Here is a 19,253-nt window from a genome sequence, read left to right on the forward strand (position 1 = left end):
CGCATGCTTATATGTCAAATTAAAGTTGATTTGCTTTATAACACAGTTGTGTCATAAAAATTGTACTACCAAATAATTTTCGAACGAAATTAATAATTATTCTGAAAAAAACAACGCCAACATTAATATAATGCTAAAAATAATACAAATTTATTAGTAAAATAATTAATTTAATCTTGTACACCACAACAAAAGAGTGTTTAAAAAGTCTCCGTTACTTTCTGATACTTGATTTAATTAATAATCAGTAGATGGCCCAGAAAGACATTTTGAAGGGGAGAGCCGACTTGGCGATGGGGAGTATTAATGAAAAGGACCCCTAATTTATATTCAGGACGTTGTTCTGATAAATATCCAGGCATACTTTGACTTCAAACAAATGAAATATTCCCGAAAGAGTGGCCTGAGATTACGCTTTCTCAGAGAAAATGGAATTTCCCAAGTTGTAAAGGACCTTCGTAAGTTTTCTAAAGGATAATGCCAAAAAACACTATGAAATAAGATGGAGCTTTAGTTATAAATAAGACAGAACATACCCTTTTACTAGAACTATTTTGTTGATTTAACTTTAATTATTTTATTTCTTTTCGGTAATTTTATTCCTAATTAATAACATTTTGTCTTATATCCAAATTCTATACTAGCAACAAAGCAACTATAGCGAGTTTAAATCATTTGTTTTTTTCTGCAGGTGTTTTTTGATAATTTTAAACATGCGAATAATCTCATAGATAGGGAAACCTTATAATACGCTATAGTACCATGAAAACACTAGGAATTAGTTCTAAATTAATAAGAAAAGTAGGAACTAAGCAATATAAGCAAACCCAATTTGTGGAGAATGTCCATATGGACATTCGGGTATACAATTTATTGGGGTGAGGAGGATTGGTCTGAGTAAATCAGGGACCACTACTCCGAGTTCCAGTGCTCGACGGTACAAGGATCCCATATGAAATCTTCACCGAATAATGCAGGATAGCCCAAAGCACTATAGTACCACTATTATCTTTATAAGAATGGTAAAATTAACATTAAAGCCAAACAGAAAATAAGGTTGTAGTAGAGAAAGAAGTCTCAAGAATATTCAACATAAGTAGTGGATGAAGACAAGGGAACTCTGTACGTACTAACGATGCCGATTCTTGGTAAATCGATTTTTTTGTGTTTTTACTTCCCTCCAAGGGGGTTTTAGGTGGAGGCCTGGGGGTAAAAGTTTTAAACGTTTTGCATCTTTTTTGGGGTTCCAAAATTAATATTCTTGAGAAAATTCAGCTTGTTCGTATGATTTTTAGAGGTTGAGTGGCATTCTCGTGTCTGATGACTGGAATATTAATACATTCACGCTGACCTGTACTATTTTTGGTATAAATGGGGAATGGTCATGGTCATGACAGTCTTTAGAGTACGTGCAAACCGTTTTTGGCTGTTTCAAATACCTTTTCTTGCATTTTCAAGATTTTCCATCATATTTCGTCATATTGCGGTGAGTTATAATATTAGAGGTATATGAACGTGGCCATTCACAAAAATTAACATAGACTCAGCGAGCCATGGAACGACAGATGGTTGGTATCTCACTCATAGATCGACAAACAAACGAAGCAATCCAGAACAAAACAAAAGTAAGGAACACCGAGGAGCAAGCAGCTAAATTAAAGCGGAAATGGGCTGGATACAACGAACATCTCGAAGATGGAAGATGGAACAAAGAAGTTGGAAACTGGAAATGCGCAGGAGCGACAATATCAAAAGAGTGGCAGGACCAATGTGGAAACGCCTCACCCACAACATGGATGAATTATTGCTACGGTTCCTCTTGTACTGAGCAGGATTACTATCGTAACTACGAGTAATCAGTAGGGTAAAAATAACCTGCCTCATGATGCAAAGGTGTAAATCCAGCTAACGTTTTCTCTCTATGGGTGAACAATCCAACGCTTGGCTAATACCGCTTTGTAATGATAAGAATAGCCGACATCGAAGGATCAAGAACAAGACGTAGAGAAAGACCGAATAATAGCTGGAGAAGAACTGTGACAAGAGATCATAAAAGAATTGTCCTAAAATGGAGCGAGGTCAAATAGAGAGCGGGAACTGGTGATAAATGCAAAACATGTGTAGAGAAAATTTCGAGTAAATAAAATGGAAGAGAATGTGCTGAGAGAGCCCAAATTAGTTAGAAGTTAGCCCAAATCAACATATTTTCATCCCCAAAAATCATGATATAATTTATGACCAAACTTTTTTTGAAGCAACAAACGATAAAAGAGTTCTAAGTAAGAGAAAAAAATAGTAAGATTGTATAAAATGACAATTAGAAAAACCATTTCAGTCTCAGAAGAAGTCGAAGTGAAAAAAGATGTTTGCCAAAGAGACTCTTTGTCTATCTTGCTATTCAATGAAGTTCTAGAAAAAAATTGTAAGGGTTAGTGGGATAAATAGGTGCAGTACTCATTTCTGCAAGGAGCACCAATGCTTAGGACATCTGATAATGTCGTTCTCATTGCAAGAAATGAAAAAAACTGCCGTATAGCAAAAAAAGACTGATTCAGGAAAGCTCTAAAAAGAGACTGAAAGCACTGAGATGTAGTGATGGAAGATGTCAGCGAAATGGGAATCTGACAGTTAAGAACAAAAAACGAGTGAAATTATCCATCCAGCAATGGGCCTGAAAGGCTTGTTAACGCTATACATACATACAATATTTTTGTGACACTTTGTATTGTATTGTTGTCCTTTACTTCTTTAAACCTATTTTGGTATGGAGGTTTACGTACAACAATGGCATGTGTGCATACACCATTATTCTTTTAAATTAATTTTCTTTTAGATTTATTTCACTTTGTTTCGTTATATTATTCCATTTATCAATGGTTTTAAAACACGAGAAAAGAGGTATATGCATTCAAAAGCCGATGTTTATCAGTTTAGAACGTTCAGGTGATTTATTTATTAAAAGTTTCATACCGATATCGATTTAGCAGCAAGAATGAACGCAACCTCTTTAAATATTAACCAGATCTGTTTACTTATTGATATCAGAGTAGGATAATTATAAAGCTTTTAACACCTTATATCTATTAAAAAAAGCACTAGGCACTTTACTAAATTGTTTTTGGCAACGCAAAATAAAACCAGGTCAGGATTCAGGACCAATTCAGTTCCAGACGTAAGCAACATTTAGTGCTCCATCAAAATGCTTATAGATAAAACAACAAAATATTAACAAACAATAATGAAATTCGCACGGTCTGGAAAATATACAGGATACGCCAAACCTCGGATTTTTTGAAGTTATAATTCTATACGCACGGTCGGCGTTGGAAATTTGCACGGGAGTGAATCTCTGAAACCATTACATATGTAAGATAATGAGTAAGAGAGAGAGACATAAGATATATTTTCTCTCTCTTCCTCTCTCGAGAATAAAAATGTTCCTTTTGTATATATATTTAATATTTTAAATATATTATATTATATATTTAATATAATATATATTAATATTATTATTTATGTGATATGTTTTGTATTATTTATTAAATGTTCATCATTATTTTAGGCTTTTGTATTTCAAAATAATCACTGTATTACAGACAACTGTCAATTTTGAAATCCGTTAGTATCATGTCTAATTGGCAAATCTTTTACGTGTTATGTTCATACTCTGGTGTACGTGAGTTCGAATGCCAATATGAATTAATTTTTTTATTTTTGTAATATTTAAAAACCTCACGTTAATGTTATTAAATATGTGTAATATACGCAAAAATGCTAAATTTTAAAATAAAATGAAAATTTACAACATAATCCGAGTTGTTGGTTTTTTATTTTTATCTTCGTTAAGTAAGTTATGTATATTGGCAGTTTTAAATACTTATGAATATTGCATTTTAATTTGTATTGTATTATTATATTAAATTATGTTGCAGTGTATTGTATTGTAGTTTTTATATTAATAATAAAATAAACATTGAATTTTACTGCTGAGTATGTGTAAAAAAAAATTTTTGCATTCAACTCCTTTTATACATATATGAAAATAAAAATATATATTTTCATTAAAATATTGATACAATCCTTCATTTACTATACTCGTATTACAGGTCAAATGTTTATATACAGCAAACGATGCACCATATACCTATGTACCTGATTCTTTTTCTCTTTCTGCTCTCTCTTACCTATAGCATTAAATATGTAATGATTGTGCCGATTGACTCCCATATAAATTTGTAACGGCGAACGCGTGTATAGAAGTATAACTTCTACCGGCAGTCCCACTGGATTGCCACACCCGTTTTTTTAATTATGGCCAAACTATAAAGTATAATAAAAATATTTCAAGCAAAACTGATATATTTAAAAGATATCTATAATTTAAAATTATTTTTGATTATACAGGGTTAGTCGGAGCTACGGAATAAACCAAAGTTGTGTGTTTTTTGATGGACTACCCTGTATATTAGACCATTTTTAATGTATTTCTTAAAAACATAGGTTTTATAGACCTAAAGTTAATAATTTTGGGTAAGAAAAATGGTTATATTTAACAGGTTGACTGCCATGTGCACCAATATGGTGCACACTATCATATCCATAAGTTTGTTTGAGAAAATCAATAAATCGGTCCTGAGGCCACACCGTATTGCTTATTAAATCAGCTTTTTATTTAAGTATTTGATTATCTTTTATTTTTTTGAACGAACAATAATTAACACCGGCTAGGAAAAAATACCGGTCATAACCGACTATGAAATAAGAATGGCCTAAATCAACTAAAAACAAATAAATGTCCGGGAGAGGATAAAATTATAGTTGAAATGTTGAAAATTGTGGTAGAAAAATGGAACAGATATTAAATATTTTTAAATTAACCATCGAGGTTAACCTTTCCTTAAAAACAAAACAAAATCTTAAATATGATTAGATATTTACCAAATGTCAAAAATAGTGCTAGCTGTCATATGTCAATACTAAATCTTCAAACTGGGAACAAATAAAATGACAGCTAAGCTACACCCTAAGATTTACAATTTTAATTATTACAATTTCTTAAATTTTAATGAAAGCAATTATTATAAAAAAAAGTCTATTTTTACTTTAAAAGTTGAAACAAAAAGAGTTACCAGTATTTCACTAAAATTTCTGGGGTTGGAAACTAAACTTACACTCTCTGCCACACGAACAGATTCATCTCCAAATTGTGATTCGAAAAGGCTTCTTAGGATAAAGCAAATTGGGGTTGACAGCTAGGGCACTAGAACGCAAAATTGGATTCAATTTTTTAAAAAACTGGAACAGGTACAACTGAACACAATAGCAACATGTGATTATCTTTCAAAATTGTTGTAAACGCCGTTTTACAAATATCTCAGATGAGAGACGGCTTACAAATATAAAACAGTGATTACTCTTATCGGCACTGACACATTACTTTGAGTATAAATCACTTTTTCTAACAAATTAGCCGGTTTTTTCCGACTAAAGTAACACGTCTGCTTCCCATGGCCAAAAATTTAAACTTTGTTGTAACTACACATTTAACTTAACACTGCTACACATTTTCCATGAAAAGAAATAAAAAACGAGAAAGCATTACAAATTTGACGTAAAATTTGGACTAACCTAAAGCCAATTGCCCCTGACAATGGCCTCAGCGAGAGTGATGTAGTTATCTTTGAAATTCATTCGCCCAACTTGGTATAAACAAAACATATAAACGGGAATATTTATTTGAAATGCAGAATATTAAGCGGCTTCGATCAAAAGAAAATACCAAAAAAATACACGTCCGTTGATATATAAACAAACTGTAAAATGGTTTATTATCGACCTCGGCGACGCAAATAGGATTGAAATATTTAATTTAAAAATGCTACAACAATATATACTCTCATCACTATTTTCAAATACAGAATTTTTTATTTTTTTTTGTGAACATATTGTGTATTAGTATTGTATTTTGTAGAAAACATCACAACCTTTCTTTTGGAATAAAGTTTTATATGTCTAGTATGTTTCGTTTTGTAGATATTTCAAGAAGAACTATAGATTTTATGTTTTTGTAGATTGTTTATTAATTAATTTTGTGTATCTACTGAAATATAACAAACAAAAATTATAAAATTATTATCTAATTTTTTAAACAAATCAAAATATTAAAGATAAAAAATGCAGTAGATTAAGTTACATTAATGCGTCACCCTCCCCAATTTCTTGCCGAGGCATAGAAGTTTTATTGACAATTTTTGTTTCAGTATAAAGCCGGTTTGTATTAGAAGGTGGCTATCGGTATCACATTTCAAGCTGGCTCATCAGTTTTGGATATCCTACCCGCCACCAGCGGCGGGTAGCTCTACTGGTACCAAAGAGAAGGAAAAAGTTCTTGAAGAAGAAAGAAAAGTTTCTAGCAAGGAACAACGACAGTTGGAGTACGATATTGCTGTCAAGGTAAGCTCTTCCTCGTATTTTTTAATATTAAAGAGGACGCTATTTACTCGCACTCTTTCTCAGAATTGCCCTGGCGTTTTGTTTATTGTGTAACCTCGATTTTATTCAAAATTAACATTTGCATCCCCTTTTTTTTAAAATTATTATTAATTTGATTATTTTATAATCACTCAAGTTATTCGTATACATCCACTGTTGGGGACAATATTTTATACACTACCATTTTAAAATTTTCGCGGCATCTGTCATATCTTTCAACCTGTTGAGTTTGTTTGTTTCCCTTCTACGCCGGTGTTCTCCGATTACTTTCTACCCGTTGTGAAGCTCTTATGGCGACTCGCAATTAATTTGACAGATATGTCGTAAATCATTAAATTTTACCGTTGTGCACTTTTAGTACCATCAATCAAGTAATTATTAATTGTTTTTTCATGAATATTTAATAATTTTACTACTAAAAATATGTCGTGTTTTAACTACATTGGTTTTCAATTTAACAATAAAATAGACACAAACTTCGGTTATCGGTGTCATTATTTGTGATTTAGATCTTCGAATAATTTGCCAATCGCCTTTTTTCCAAGCTTAATTTAGCATACTTCTGTTACTCTTTAAATCTGTTATATATGGATTAAGTAAGTAACTGTAATCTTTCTAATACGACTACAGTGTGTGAATTTTTTATTTTATGACCAATTCTTTGTAACACTGGGTAGCTGTATTTACCATCAATATTGTATTATTCAGATGTAAGTCTTTTTGCCTTTCTCTTTTATTTCAGAGAACGTTACAATTTCTTCTAAAAGAGTTTTACTCTTGCAGATAAGGATTTATGCTGTTTTATGGAGATGCTGGTGAAGTACAAAACGAAATATTTCCGCTAATATATGGAATAGTTAACATCTAGCTTGTGTCTTTTCTCCTCTTATCTGACAGATCTTCAATATTTACAGTGTGAAAGAGATTTCATCCCTTTCCGTTGTTGTTTCATCATCACCATTATCACTTTTAGCGTATTCTACCGATTATGGTGGCGTAGCGTATTCTCCCTTACATAGTTATTCTTCATTTCTGCCCACAATTGTCTAATATTTGCTTTTCTGTACCATATTGAACCAGCTTGTTTCCTTATGTCGCAGTCCCATCTTCAATTTAGACGTCTTCTTGGTCTCTTGAAGCCTCTTGGATACCACAGTGTAATTCTAGTGGACCATCTATTGTCAGTTCTCCTCGCTAAATATCCTGACCACTGCCATTTTAAAGATTTGGTTCTGTGGATTACATCAGTGACATTGGTTTTCTGTCCGATCCATTTCTACCAAAAGATGCCCAAGCTAGTTTCATTCTTCTGTTGATTTTTGGGACTTAGGAGTCAGATTTATGTATTAATTGTCCCAGGTATACATACTCGTCTACTGTCTCAAGTGTAGTGTTTTTTTTTGTTTTTGTCAAGTTTGTCATTTGTAGTCCAACTTCATTGCTAGGTCGCTTATAAGTTCTTGTAGTTCTGCAGGATTATTAGCAATCAGAACAATAATTGATGGATTCGACCGTTACTTGATGGAAATTCATTTTATGTAACAATAAAACACTGAAAACTTTGTTATCAAAAGGTCCACAAAATTTATTTTAAATTCTTATCAATACAGCTGTTTCGGCTAATTGCCTTTCTCAAGTGATCTGTTTTTGGCATGGGTTTACACTTTATAGTCTCTAATGAAATAGGTTGAGGAGGGGAGAACTGTTTGTCTCAAGCTGGTCATTCACACACACACTAAATTTTTACCTAAATTTACCATAAAAAATACAATAGAACTAGTTAATAAAATACAACATTTTCAGTTACCTAACAACTCCAGATTAATTTCATTTGACGTAAAAAGTCTTTTTCCTAGTATCCCTCCTACAGAAACATTTGTTCTAGTAAAAAACCTTTTAGACCAAAATAGTACAAAACCAATCATTACATCTGAAATTTTACATCTTCTTGAAGTTTGCATAAACCAGGACTACTTTGAATTTAATAATAAATTATATACAAATAACAGTACAGGACTTATAATGGGCAATCCTCTAAGCCCATTGCTATCAGATATTTTTATGGATCATCTAGAGACAAAGATTTCAAAACATCCCATATTCAAACAGTTTTTATATTGGTGGAGATACGTAGACGACGTACTGGTATGTTTCACAGGAACTAACAGGCAACTCGACCAATTTTTATCGTATATTAATTCTCTTCATAGTCATATTGAATTTACAATAGAAACAGAACAAAATCAATCCATAAATTTTTTAGATTTAAAAATTACCAGACTTAAAAACAAACATGACTTCTCCATATTTCATAAACCTACCCATACTGGCACGACTATTCACAATTCATCATCCCATCCCACACAACATAAACTGGCAGCCTATCATAGTATGTTACATAGATTAAAGCAATTCCTATGTCAAAATACAATTTTGAGACAGAATTATATATCATTAAGCAAATAGCAGTAAACAATGGATACAACGAACAAACAATTAATAAAATGTTAAATCAAAAACTACACAAGAAAGCACTGAACTTTCTACCACCAGAGAAAAAACTCAGTACCTTCTGCTCGATTACATATACAGGCAAAATATCAACAAAAATAGCCAAACACATAAAAAAGAAAGGAATAACACCAGCTTTCAGAACAAATAACAACCTACGCAAATATATTAAAAACAACAAGAGCCAACATAAAAAATACTTACAAAAGTGGTGTGTACAAACTTAAATGTGGCGACTGCTCAAAAACTTACATTGGTCAAACAGGTAGAAATTTTAATAAACGAATAGCAGAACATAAAAGGGCTTTCAATAATAGAAAAACAGATTCTACATACGCACTTCACCTTCTGGATCATAATCATTCTTTTAATGACGAATTTAAAATTCTACACATTCAAAATAAAGGCCTTAAGCTATCTTTGTTAGAATCTATCGAAATCAACAAATTAAAAAACACAGATATAATTCTGAATGACCAGCTTGAGACAAACAGTTCTCCCCTCCTCAACCTATTTCATTAGAGACTATAAAGTGTAAACCCATGCCAAAAACAGATCACTTGAGAAAGGCAATTAGCCGAAACAGCTGTAGTGATAAGAATTTAAAATAAATTTTGTGGAAGTTTTGAAAACAAAGTTTTCAGTGTTTTATTGTTACAATCAGAACAATGTCGTCTGCAAATCTTAGATGGCTGAGGTATTCTCCATTAATAGATGGGCCTTTGTTCTGCCAGTTTATTTTTCAAATATATTTTTAAGAGTTTCAGTGAAGAGCTTTAATGATATTGTGTCTCCTTCTCTGACGCATCTGGTAGTAGGAAATTCTGGAGTGTTTTCAAAAATTTTTACTTTAGCTTTTGCTTGTCTGTATATATTTGCTAAAGTCTCTATGTACGGTACGGTTTGTCAATTTTTTTATTTGCTCAATGCTTCTATTACTGCCTTGGGATATATAGAATCGAAAGTCTTCTCGATATCTATAAAGGTTAACGCTAGCGGTATTTGATATTCTTTATCTCGACTCATTAGATGTCGAAGTGTATATATATATTATCCAGGGTATTGAATGCACTTCTCAAGCCAGCTTACTCTCTGGGCTGTGCAGAATCTAATGCATTTGTTAATTTGTTATTTATGATTTTTGTGAATATCTTGAATATGATTGGTAGTAGACCTCTAGGTCTGTAGTTTTTAATATCCTTGTTGCTACCTTTTTTTGTGAATAAAACCAACGCAATGATAAAATGTTTTAAATATAAATGCTGTCCTTCACAAAAACAAATTTAAAAGAAAAGAAAACACCTAACGGCGTAAATTGGTATCGTTCGATATGGTCTTAATAATTTACGGCACAGTGACTTTCTATCGAGAAATGAGTATAACAGATCCCCAAATAACCGACGAAATCCTTGAACCGTCGTATTTGCGTCAGAAAATTTCTTAGCGACCACGTAAAGATTCTTTCTTAAAAATCTACAGACCGATAACTTTTTTTAACGTCATCTATAAACTAGCTACAAGACTACTAAAGAATAGGTTAACAGAAAATTCAACAAAATGGTAAAAGTGACCACTTACCAAGGATAAAAATAATTATTAAAAAAGCGAACGAATTTGGCACGCCTCTTCTGTTAGAGGGGTAGAGACAGGATACAATGTCTCGAAAAATTTTCTATACGACTTTTGAAGATATATTTAAAATCTTAAGCTGAGAGGACAAAATGTAATATATTATAATTAACTTATCAACGTCATGCATACGATATATTAGTAGTAGCAGAGTCTTAGTTTGGTCCTACAGGTTGCTCGTTGAACAATGGGGTGGTAACCCGTTACCAGCTATCTAAAAATCTAAAATCCAAAATTTTTTTGCCCAAAATTTTATAGATATTGAAACATTAAAAAGCGAATTAATAAAGAGTGAAAAAATAACGCCATCCGTTCTGGCTAATATTAGACGGGAGTTTTACAATAGATACTGCTACTGTGGAGTACCTACTGCTTAGTACAAAATGGCGGAGTGTGAACATTTTTTATTGTTTTATGTATAGAAATTGTCATAAATATTTTTTATTCGTTCTTTAAATAATAAAACTGTATAGTTACGATTAGGAATCATGGCTCCATTATTTCAAACTTTTTTAAAATTCTTTGAATTGTTGTATACCTTCCCTGGAAATGTTCTATTACAGGGGTCACCAAATGGCGGACCGCGGTCCGCATCCGGACCGTGAGCTTGTTTTTTGCGGACCGTCGTTCAATTCAAAATATAGTAATAAAATTATAGTGTAAAATTATAATCAAATCTAAATATATAGGGGACGGTGGTATATACTGGGACGTGGTACATATTGGGCCAATTGAAATATCTCGCCATCTATGATAAAGTAGATGTAGTTGAATTAAACGTTAAAAGCCAACAATAGAAGAGTTCTTTTGACTTGCAGGTTGCTATTCACCGACTTAGTATATGACTGTAATGGCTGCGGTTAAGTTTCCATAGACGAAAAGTAACTTTTTTATGTCCTTTGTATGCCTTATTATTCCGTAACAAGACTATTAAAGTTTCTGAAATTTCACAGTTAGGTGCTGGAAAGAGTGTAAAAGGTATGTGTATTGGTATATTTTTCCTAAAAACGATTTATGCACACTGATAGTAATGTTTATAAATTTAATGTAATGGTACTTAGTGGGACACTAGTATGTGGTATATACAGGGACGTGTCCCACTATGTACCATAACATAATTTGATGTTCCTTTGTATATTTAGTATTTACGAAAAAGATATATAGATAATCAATCTTGTTGTATTCTTTAAGAGTAAAGCAACTTAAACGCCCGTTTTGTTTCACAGATGCCAAAACACAGTAGAAAGGATCAGTTAAAATTCATTCAGAAAAGTAAACAAGATCATGAAGAGTATATATAAGAAAAATGAAAAAAGCCAGTGAGATGGTTGTAGGTGGTGGAGAATTGTCAATACGTGCAGCAGCAGACAAATTTGCAGTTACGAAATTTTCTTTGCAAAGAATGGTTTCAAAATTTAAGGGATGTAGTGAAGATGAAAAAAAATTTAATCGGAATCATGGCTTTACGCAGATATTCTTAGATGAAGAAGAAAAACTTCTGGCTGATTATTTAATAAAAGCATGTAGGCTTTGTCATGGACTCGCTGTAAAAGCCACTTGTGAGTTTGCATACCAATATGCAGTGGCAAACAATAAAAGAATTCCAATCTCATGGGAGCAAAATAAATCTGCTGGTATTGATTGGATTCGGCTATTTAGAATTTGCGGCAACTTGACATTAAGAACACTTGGGGCAACGAGCCTAAGCAGAGCTACTAGTTTTAATGCTCATAACGTATCGGCATTTTTCGATAATTTAAAAAGTGTTATGTTAAAATATCAATTTTCCACAAACGAAATATTCAACTGCGATGAAACCGGAATCACTACGGTGCACAGACCACCAAAAATTATAGCACCCAAAGGACTGAAACAAGTGGGAAAAGTAATAAGTGCAGAACGAGGTACGTTAGTAACAATGTGTATAGCGATTTGTGCCAATGGAAATTACTGTCCTCCTTATTTTATATTTCCTCGTCAAAATTTTAAATCCCAGATGTTAAATGAAGCACCTGTTGGATCTCAAGGGGCCGCATTCAAAACTGGTTGGATGACGACCGATAATTTTCTTAATTTGCTTAAACATTTAGTAGACGTTACAAGATGTAGTAAAGAAAAAAATATATTACTAATCATGGAAAATCACGAAGCTCACTGTGACTATAAAATTATGAAATACTCCAAAGACACTGGTATAGTATTACTAACAATATCACCTCACTGCAGCCATAAACTTCAGCCTCTTGACGTGGAATGTCTAGGTCCATTCAAGACTTTTTATAACAAAGAGACTGATAATTGGATGATTAACCATCCAGGTTTTCCTTTTACTATTTATGATGTTGCCGATATTGTGGGTAAAATACTACCAAAAGCTTTTACCCCTACTAATATTTTGTCGTCATTTAGAAAAACTGGAATATCACCTGTAGATTCTGAAATTTTCAAAGAGGAGGACTTTCTAAGCTCTTATGTTACAGATAGACCATTAGAAGCTAACATACAGACCGATCACAATAATGAAAAGCCACAAAATTATTCAGAGCCAGAACCATCCACTAGTAATCATGGTGTAAATCAAACAGATGAATTTCTTTCGCCAGAGCAAGTTAAACCTTACCCAACGGCAGAGCAGAGAAAAAATATCAGGAAGGGCCGGCTTAAACTTAAGTCCACAATTCTTACTAGTTCACCTTTTATGGATGAGAAAAAGAGAAGTGAGGAGGAGAGAATTCAGAAAAAAAAAGGAAAAACAAGCACGAAAGAAAGTTCTTCCGAAAATATTGCAGAGGCAGTAGTTGATGACTATGACAATGATCTGGAGGATGATTTCGAAGATTTACAAAATATTCCTCAGGATAAAACTTGAAGGATCAAAGATTTTGTGATAGTTGAATATACTACCAAAAAATCATACAAGCATTTTATAGGACAAATAGAAAAAATAGAGGCAGATGAATATTCCATAAACTTTTTAAAAAAATGCAAGGCTACTTCAACTAACTTCATTTTCCCTGATGAAAGAGACGAAGACACCGTTACAATGGGACAAATAATTCAAAAGTTACCCAAACCTGCAATTTTTGGAGGAACGCAGAGATCTATGAAAAAGCTTAGTTTTGATTATGATCTATCTTCTTATAACATGAATTATTAGTTAGTTTAGTTTACTTCATATTGAGTTTTTTATTTTTTTTTACCGAATATGTTTTATTTCTGGTTATTTTCAATTTTAAGTTTTTGCTTTTTGATTAAATTTTTATCGAATATGTTGGTTTTGCTTTTGTTCTGATTATTTAGAAATATAATAAACCATTTTAAAAACATTATTTTCTTATGTCCCAATATGAACCATAGGGCGTCCCAATATATACCAGTGATGGTATACAATGGGACATGGGGTACATAATGGGACAGTCAGTTTTTTGCGTAAAATATCAAAGCAAAAATTAAAAAAAAATAGATTTTAAATGAATATTTACCCCCTACCTATATACCTAAATTGAATAAAATATCTCCAGAATTTAAAATGTTATTAAACATTATAGAAAACTGTCCCGTTATGTACCATCCTCCCCTAAATATCTTTACATTTTTAAAATGCATAGTACTAAGTTTATATATAGAAATACTCTATAGAAACATAAAAGTAATCTAAACAATATGTTTCGACTAAAGAGTTTTTCAAAATTTCAGGAAATACCTACCTAAAAATAATCTTTTAGCAAACTATAAAGGGAAGCTGCCTGAACACTAAAATTATTTTAATTTGCATATTTATGACGTACCTAGTAACCAGTCTATAATAAAACAAAAATGTTTTCCAAATTTTCAATAGAACCATAATATGAATTTATTTTGTATTTCAAATTTTGAAATTCTTTTGTATTTTACAATAACACTATTTCAATTTGAATATTTCTGACATAGTAACCATTATGTGGAATTTTATTAATAATTCTATTGTATTTAATAAAACTAAATATTACTGGGGTTGATGTTGGATATTTTCATTTAACCTTGATTTATCATCGATGTTATCGAATACCTAAATATCGATGGCAAAACATCGACCATTGAGCCAAGGAGTACGATGTTTATCAATCATCCATGAATATCCTGCATCACTAGGCTCAGTCTCAGTTTTGCTTGTCGCATCGCAGTCTTCGATCAGTCGTCATTCTGAGTGTTGTTTACGTTTTTATTCTTTTTATCGTATTTCTGGTTAATACTTTCAAGTGTTGTTTTCTATATAATTCTAGCATTGTTTATATTTTACATTGATATCAATCTTGATAAGAAAAGAAAAATTGAATCAGAAAACATGCAGTTTTAACCTGAATGGATAGCTTATATTGTTTCACTTTGCCAAACCGAGTTGGAGCAGTACCTGTTTGTTTGATTTGCCATCAGACCGTGGCAATAATTAAAGGTTCGAATGTTAAACGGCATTACGAAACAAAACATCAAATATTTGACGAAAAATGCAGAATAGAAACTCTAATTCGTAGAAGTAAACTTAAGAATTTACTTTCAAATTATGCTACATCTACGGAAATTATTAAGCGATCAATGACCGATCAAGAAAAATGTTTTGAGGCTTTCCTGGGAGCTTGCCAAACATATGAAGCCATTTATTCAAGCACAATGAGTACACAGGTATTGGCAGATGAAATATACAAAACGTTAAAATAAATCTTGGCTGTCACTAAATATTTTTGCTTTGGCATTGGATGAGTCATGCGACATTACAGATACAGCATAGCTTGTAATTTTTTGGGGGGTACCTGGACAGAACCAGTGAAGAGTTTGTTGAAGAGCTTTTGACTATTTTGCCAATATCAGGAACTACTACAGGAGAGAATTTACACAAGGCTGTGGTGGACTATTTTAGCAAGGATGGTTTGGATTTAAAAAAGTTATTTCGATCACTACGGACAGCGCTGCAGCGATGGTTGGGTATAGAAAAGTCTTGGTTCAGCAAGAGCGATAAGTAGCGATTCTATGTGCAATAAAAATCTAATATCGTATCATTGTATTATTCATCAAAGTATGTTGTGTTGCAGTTTAAATCCAATTCTTTACAGTAAAATGCACACCATCATGAAGATAGTCAACTTTGTAAGTGCAAAATCATCTTTGAGGCACCGTCAATTCAAGGTTTAGTGCTTGAAAGATTCTTTGCAATACTTGACAACATAAAATAATTTCTGTCCACTATTAATAATGACGCTGCAAATGACCATTTGGGATTTCCTCTTGGACACCGAAAACGTTGCAACTATCGCATTTTTGGCGGATATCTTAAGAGATCCGAACTTCTTGAATTTAGAACTACAATGCAAGGGAAAACTTATTTGTGAACTTTTGTCGGATATTAGAAGATTTTCTAAAAAGATTGAACTTTTTTTCTGAGGATATTGAGGCAGAAATTTTTAACTTTCCTTTCAATCCGTTTGTGATAGCAATAAAGATATTGATGTTACTTAGTTATCACGTTTTATTAATGAACTTGATTTGGAATGTAAAAAACGATATGCTGATTTCCACAAAATTGAAAATGTTATGCAACTGTTGAACTGTTAAGCCACAGTTTTTCACTCAAGCCTAATGGTGTACTCAGCGAAGCTGATAAAGTAAAGTAAACAAACGCTATTTAAGGTAAGCTAGTAAGATGTAAATGTTTATATAGGTTTAGATATGTTCCATAAATTTGTTGAACACTATAGATGCAGAAAGGAAGCAACCAGAAACAGTATCATTAAACAATTAAATTAAGTTCGATTCAATTAAGATACAAATATTTCAAATTACGCCGTAAAAATTTATTAAACAAAGACGGGAGAAAAAACAATATAATAGCTTTACAATCGTCTTTTTCCTTGAGTTTACTTATACCCCTCCCTAAACGAGGTGGCCTAGTTGCCTGGTTTTAACTACATAACCAGGATGATCTCCTGAGTGGGGGTTACAAGTACTGAATTATTTCTGGGTAAGCCCCCCACCGGTTACGCCCGGCGGGCGAACTTTCGACACCAAATTGTCTTTGAACCTGGGGTAATCGAAGGGTCAAATTTTATTATAGGAAATTTCGACACCGCGGCGTAAAGCAGGTAGGTAGGTAATTAGCGGCGATGGACATCTGCACCCAAGCAGGACAAGCGGGTTTTCCCAATATTTATTGTCACGGCGGGGGGCGTGGCACTTGTGTACTTGTGACTAAATTATTTCAGTTGTAATTTATTTCTTGTTTGACGTTGACTTGTGCACGTATATATTATTATATTTAAAAAATGAGTTTGATAAAACGTTCCCGTGGTCGAGATTTATTAGTGGTGGAGCATCATTCGTTCTCGAAACAGAAAGTGTTAAAAAGCGGCGAGATATTTTGGCGCTGCATCCAAAGAAACACTAAGTGTTCCGCAAAAGTGTTTACAATAGGCTGTGAGGACCTCACCATCACAAGAAGTGATTTGGTACATAATCATGAAGCCGATCCAAAAAAGCTTGAAGTAAAGATGGTAACCAATGCATGTAAAAGAAAAGCCCAAGAGGACATATCGGAAAAGCCTGCCAAAATTACAAGAACTGCTGTTGCTGAGTGTGATGCCAATTTGCTGACGGTTCCTGACATAGCTAGCATAAGAAAGAACATTTACAACTGTCGTTGTAAACTGTTACCAGGTCCGTTACCAAGAAGCATATCAGAAGTCCATAACGCGGTTAGTAATTATTCTCCTAAAACCTGTCGCAATGAAAGTTTTTTGTTTTTAAATCATCCTGAATTAAATGTAATTGTATTTTCATGCGAGACAAATATTCGTTTGTTGTGTAAATTAAAAACTTTGTATATGGATGGTACATTTTCATACAGTACCAAATATTTTCTACAATTATTTACTATACATGGCTTGGAAAATGGACATTATGTTCCTATAGCATACTGTTTATTAAAGGACAAATTGTCAATGACATACAAAAATTTATTTTCTTTATTAAGGTCTAAGATTTTTGAAACATTTCAATTATCATTAGAGCCAACTGAAATATTTGTGGACTTTGAAAAAGCAATTCACTGTGCTTTATTGTATATGTGGCCCAATGCAAAAATTAGTGGATGCCGTTTTCACTTACACCAAAACTGGTTTAAAAAAATTCAATCTTTGGGTTTGGTACAAGAATATAAGGATACAAATTCAGAAATTGGAAAATGGTTAAGGCATACGTTTGGTTTAACTTATTTAAATCCAGCAGAAGTTGAAGAATGCTTTCTTTATGATTTAATGTCATATAAACCTATAAACGCAACACTTGATATATATGCAGATTATTTACTGGAAAATTACATTTTCGATAGCGCTCTATTTCCACCACACATATGGTCTAATCAGAATCCGTCTATTGCGAGGACCACAAATGCCTGTGAATCCTTTCATTCGAGATTTAATTCTTCTTTTTATTCAACACATCCTTTTATTTTTATTTTTATTGAAAAGTTAAAAGAATTTCAAGTAGACACTTATGTCAAAATAAATAGTTTACATATACCAGCAAAAATCAAAGATACTACTGTTAAGGCCAAATTGGCATTTTTTGAGAAAATTATGGATAAACTACGATCCCAACAAATACGTAAGTTAGATTTTATAAAAGCTGTATCTTATCATTCCTATAATAGCAAATAAATCATTGTATACACGTATATTAACGGTAAAATGTACAAAAATTAGGTACTAGTTGTATTATATTTAGATATTATTACAGTTATAAAGAAATAAAATGCACATTAGGTACTTTTATTAAAATAAATAAATTAATTAATTATGGTATTTTATTATGTCGCAGCTATATTTATTTGGTGTCGAATATACCTGTAAGATAAAAACGGGAATTGGGGCTGGTGTCGAAAATTGCCATTAAATTTTAGTCGCTACCTGCTTAGTGTCGAAATTTCCTACGCCCGTTACGCCACTGCCTGGTATAGTGCTAAGTGTCTGGACCGCGGAAGTGTAGTAGTTTTTTGAAACGGACCCTCAGGGAATATAATTGGTAACCCCTGTTCTATTTATTCTGAATCATTTACGCTAAATAAAGATTCGCTTCTTTTAAACAAAAAAGGTAGAAATTTTTCCTCTGAAGAAGTTTTTTGTTGATTATGTTAGAATAATATTTACATATATATATGCCTACTCTTTTAAAATGACGTCAAAATTACATATATACGAAAAGAAGTCACACAAAATTGAAATTGACTCCGAAAATTTACGTACATATTACATATGCCGCTCACTGTATACGCACAAACATTGACTCAAAGTTTGAGGCAGACACAGATCTTTGGCTGTTTATTTTTCCAGAGGATTAAAGTTAGACAAAGTGAAAACATTCAGTCGACAGATTCAATTTAAAACTATATGGAGGGAGGTCGGAAAACGACCGTTTACGTTTTCCACTTGTTCCCATCGACGGTAAGGAATCCGACAATGGAAATTGGACGTTGGAATTTATTGATACCCAAAACTTAAACTGAAAATCGGCCCTTTTGTATATATTTTATTTTGTTTGTAATAACAGTTTTACACGACCCGAGAAAGTATTTGGAAACTGTAATGCAATTTTGG

The 19,253-nt window shown here is 32.5% G+C and overlaps 1 protein-coding gene across 1 annotated transcript in view; it reads left to right on the forward strand.

Moving 5' to 3' along the window:
* Hk (potassium voltage-gated channel subfamily A regulatory beta subunit hyperkinetic) overlaps positions 1 to 19,253 on the forward strand; it is a 398,149-nt gene that overhangs the window by 25,504 nt on the left and 353,392 nt on the right. Inside the window, exon 2 of the mRNA XM_072534383.1 lies at positions 6,261 to 6,453. The gene's annotated coding sequence lies outside the window, so the exon portion shown is untranslated. The remainder of the gene's footprint in view (positions 1 to 6,260; positions 6,454 to 19,253) is intronic.

This window comes from Diabrotica undecimpunctata, chromosome 6, assembly GCF_040954645.1.
Source record: "Diabrotica undecimpunctata isolate CICGRU chromosome 6, icDiaUnde3, whole genome shotgun sequence".
NCBI lineage: Eukaryota > Metazoa > Arthropoda > Insecta > Coleoptera > Chrysomelidae > Diabrotica > Diabrotica undecimpunctata.